This window comes from Benincasa hispida, chromosome 8 (genome assembly GCF_009727055.1).
Source record: "Benincasa hispida cultivar B227 chromosome 8, ASM972705v1, whole genome shotgun sequence".
NCBI lineage: Eukaryota > Viridiplantae > Streptophyta > Magnoliopsida > Cucurbitales > Cucurbitaceae > Benincasa > Benincasa hispida.
In genome coordinates, this window is record NC_052356.1 from 65,256,803 (window position 1) to 65,262,084 (window position 5,282).

Consider the following 5,282-nt stretch of genomic DNA (forward strand, 5'->3'; position numbering starts at 1 on the left):
CTAAATGCTTGTTTCAACCCCTAAATGGACTCTATTAAGCTTGCAAACTCTTTTTTCTAGATCTGGAACTACAAACCCCTCTGGTTGAGCCATGTAGATGGTCTCTTCAAGATTACCACTAAGAAAGGAAGTCTTGACGTCCATTTGCCATATCTCATAATCATAAAATGTGGCTATAGACAGGATTATCCTGATAGACTTGAGCATAACAACAGGTGAGAAAGTTTTCTCATAGTCCACTCCCTCAACCTAGGTATAATCCTTTGCCACGAGTCTAGCCTTAAAGGTTTGCGCCTTTTGATCTACACCTCGTTTTCGCTTGTAGATCCACTTACACCCTATAGGTTTTACCCCATCATGCTGATCTACAAGTTCCCTAACTTTATTGAAGTACTTAGACTCCATTTCCTGGTTCGTGGCTTTAATCCACTCAACTTTGTCAACATCCTCCATCGCTTGCTTAAAAGACAATTGATCCTTGACCCCATCATTAGAAATGACATTCTGGGCTTCAGTCAAAACCATGTAGTGTTTCGGTGGGTTCATAACCCTCCCAATACGTTGAGGCAGTCTCAACTCTTGAGATGGTTAACTAGATGAACCGATCTCAACAACTATTGTTGATCTGTCAGTCTGTTCAACAACTCTTGAACCCTCAATAGTCTCAGTCTCAATAGAAATCTCACGTAAAACAAGCTTACTTCATGGTTTATGATCCCTAATGTGGTCTTTTTGTAAGAAGATAACATTTGTAGAAACAAACACTTTATTCTCACTCGGATCATAGAACTATCCACCCCTCGTTTCCTTGGGGTAGCCTACAAAGAGGCAAACTTTTAAACGTAGTTCCAACTTCTTCGGATTAGCCACAAGAACGTGGGACGGACACCCCTAAATCCTAAAGTAGCGTAAACTACTTTACGACCTCTCCACATCTCAAAAGATGTTTCAGAAACACTTTTCGAGGGAACGTTGTTCATAATATAACATGCAGTCTCCACTGCAAAAACCCAAAACAAGTCTTGAAGATGAGCATAACTCATCATAGATCGAACCATGTCCAATAAAGTTTTGTTTCTCCTTTCTGATACACCATTCTGCTGAGGTGTACCTATGGCTGAGAGTTGGGACGTAATTTCATGATTTATCATATAATTTTGGAATTGGAGGTCCATATACTCTCCACCATGATCAAATCATAGTGTTTTTATTCTCTTGATAAGTTTTCAACTCAGCCTTATACTCTTTGAACTTATTAAGGGCTTCAGACTTGCGTTGCATTAGGTAGAGATACACGTACCTTGAATAATCATCTATGAAAGAGATGAAATATTCATATCCACCGCGAGCCCTAATATTCATCAGACTATAGAGGTTAGAATGTACAAGCTCCAAGGCTTCCTTGGCTTTGTAACCTTTTCTAGTAAAAGGTTGTTTGGTCATCTTGCCTTTGAGGCATGATTCACACACCGACAAGGAGTTTTCTTCTAAACTCTTTACAAGTCCACATTTCACCAACTACTCAATCCTATTGAGGTTGATGTGACCTAATCTTAGATGCCAAAGATGGTCGTTTTCTTTAGGAAAAACCTTTGGTCTTTTAGTTGTTGTCGTCGTACTGAACATTTCAGTATTAAACAAGGCTTTTATGACTAACGGCCTTAGTACATACAAGTTATTTTCCATTGAACCAAAACCAATCTCCATGCCATTCTTGAAAATAAACACTTTACTCTCAGAAAAGAAGATGGTATAATCTTATTCAATGAGACAAGAAATCGAGATTAAGTTCCTCTTGATATGAGGAACTACAAAAACATTATGCAGTAATAGATAATGTTTCTTGTTCAAAAATAACTTCATCCTGCCTACAGCAACAACTGAAACAACCTCACCAGTACCGACTCGAAGAGTCAAATCTCTCTGTGACAACGTTTTCCTGGAACTAAATCCTTGATAAGAGGAACTGATGTGATTATAGCACCCGAATCAAGGATATACGCAGAATCATCATTCTCTACCAAACACGTCTCCAAGACTAATAAATCATATTTACTGTCTTTAAACTTCCTCCTCTTTTGGAGAGTAGTGGGATTTGTATCAGAACCTAAATATTCTCCAAGTTCCATGTCAGAGAACACTTCTCGTTGATGAACTTCAATAGAGTCAGCAACACTTGCTTTCTCTTCCTAGAGATTAACTTTGGAACTGACATTACTGGTATATTTGTCATCTATCCCTCTGTGCTCGAAAGGTAAGAACTGACATTCAAACAATTCTTGCAACGTCCATGATCTCACGTGCAATGACCATGTTCTCAACCCTTTTAGCTAAAGTATCAGGTATTCTAGCCAAAATGTGAAGTCGGGCCAATAAATTAGCCTTCATCCACACTTCATATGCATTAAAAACACTTCGCGGTGCATCAAGGGTCGGGATTTGAGGACATTCCTCAACCATGACAAACTCGAGATTGTTTACCACGAAATACATTTTACAAGACTCTTTCCACTGTATGAAATCGATCAAATTAGAGGTATTTAACGGAAAATCAAATATGTTGTTGAAAACAAAAACACATTGACCTACGTTAGGTTTTAAGCAAATACTCATTGAAAAACATACAATATCCAATACGGTTTAGCAAAACTAACATGAATCCCATGTGACATCTAGTTTTGCAATGACTGTAACACCTCAAATTTTGTTATTAATGTAATTTCAGTATTTTCTAGTATTAAAGGGAATTTTTGGAATTTTGGAAATTTAAGTGTAATTATTGTGATTTGATCGTAAAGAAAGAGGTGATTCGTTTTAATTGTTTAATCAGAGGGAAATTGTGGAAATTGAACTTTTTATGTCACACAAATTTAATTTGAAACTGATGTCAGGAATTAATTTTATTTTGGGAGGGGATTGGTTAAATTCTTTTTTTTTTTTAGTTGAAAATTTTAAAGGAGCAAGGGATTTAAAAGTGGAAGGAAGAGAATAAAATAAGGTAAAATAAGATATAATGAAATAAAATAAAATAAAATATATGAGTTTTGTTGGGAATTTGAGGATTTGTTATTTAAGTTTTGAATAACCAACAAATTATGGGCCTAATTACTGGATTAATTGTGATTTTGAATTTTAGATATAAAGTTTGGAGGGATTTTAAAGTCTTTTGGGTGCTACCGATAAGATTATGAGTTCCGTCAATTTTGGTAAGTTTGGGTGAGTAGTTGATTTGGTTCCCTTTTTTATTAAGGGTAATCATTGAAAATTTAGTTATTATACTTTGGTTTTAATTTAGGTTCAGTTTGGACAAATAAATAGAACTTCAGAACTGACCTCGAACCAAGCCGCGACTTCAGTAAGTTAAATTTGGGGACATTTGATTTAATTCGGTTAATTAGATTTAGACCCCAAAGATGAGTTTAAAACTTTGGATTTATTATTTTTGGACTAGGGGTGCTAAATTAATATTTGTAATTTATGTTATAGGGTGGATTCAAAGTCTTCCAAGAGTTGTAAGAAGGTTAATTACTTGGATTAATTTGGGACCAAATTTGAGATAAGTAATCTTACTACTGGATATGCCAACGAGCCAGGCACTGGATGTATGCTAGCATGATGGATGAATGTTATGGTAGAAAGACAGCATGATGAACTGATAGTTTAGTATAACCGATGTATGTTCTTGCTTGAGGGTCTGAAAGATTTATTTGTGCACATAGACACTTGAATGCTAGCATGAGATGGTATGTGATTCCATATGGTTGTATTTGATCTAATGATATTGAGATATATGTGTATGTTGTGTTTCATCAGTTTGTGTTTCCTTCGAGATTCACTAGTTTGTGTCTCCTTCGGGATTCACCAGTTTGTGTCTCCTTCGGGATTCACCAGTTTTTGTCTCCATCGGGATTCACCAGATTGTGTTTCCTTCGGGATTCACCAGAGGTAGTGGACATACTTAACTATAGTAGGATACAACTCAGTCTCCTGTTTTTTCATGTGTATATGTGTCCTAAGAGGACTAGAGCAGTTTATATGTTTTACCAGAGGTAGGTATCTAAAGGAAATAGATGTCTAGCCTGACCCCAGTAGCGGGGTTACTTACTAAGTATTTTATACTCATTCTTTCTCATATTGTTGTTTCAGGTAAGAGTAGGGACACACTGGCGAATGACAAGCGGATCCGTGATCGAGCCACTGGGACCATTTTTTATGCTTCCGTTCATAAGACTTAGATTTCCTTCATGTTTTTGCTAAATTTTAGTTTTTATGTTTGAAACTTATTATTAAGAATTGTTTTTCATACTTATTTATTAACCTTTATGATTTATGGGTACCCCATTATTGTTTTTAATATTTGCATTTAATAAAGGACTTTTGAACTCCCCTTATCTATTTAGCATTTATTTCATCATAAAAGAGTGTCGTTTTAAGTTCCATACATGCATGTATTTTAGTAACGGCCTAACTTAAGTCCTAGGGGATCAGGTCGTTATAGTTGGTATCAGAGCCCATGTTTTGGGTTCTGTAGACTGACTTACTATGTAAGTCTAGATTGTCCCTGTGGCCTATGAACGGATTCCTCGTCATCGCCAGGTACGTCTTATCAATTACAAGTTTTATGATAGTTGTGCATTAATATATTTGTTTAACTTAAATGCACCAGTTATGTTCTAATGCTAAGTCAGTGACTCGTTAGAAGTTATTATAAGAGGATTATCAGATACGACACTACAAAAGGAGAAAAGTAAAGTAAGTAAATTATGAGGTCACTTGGTACTAGTTTATCTCATGGAAATTATGTTAGGAATGAACAAATATATGCCTCAGTTCAGAGATGCTAAAGATTGATGAAACTATGTAGAGTTATGACAATTTAGGAATGAAGGTATTTAAATGTTTAAGCCAATGAATAAAATTATCGAGACGAGAATTGATCAAGGACTAGTACTCAAGTATAAGGCTAAAAGTTATTTTATGAATAAGGAGGAAAAGAAAAAAGAGTCTATAAATTCATTGAAGATTTTGAGGTATTAAAAACCCAACATTTCGAGAAGAATTTTAGAAAGGATTCATAAGTCATAATCATTTGGGTAATACTACGACTTGATGGACTAGGTAAAGTATGTGTAATGATATGAAGGATTCTTTTGGAATACCTGGCGAAGTAGATGTCATTAAAGGAAGCTAAAATAGTTGGATATGACCTTGGACTTAAAGGGGTTAAAGCAAGGTGTTATTTGTTTAGGTTGAATGATTATTTTAGTATACCTAGACTAAAC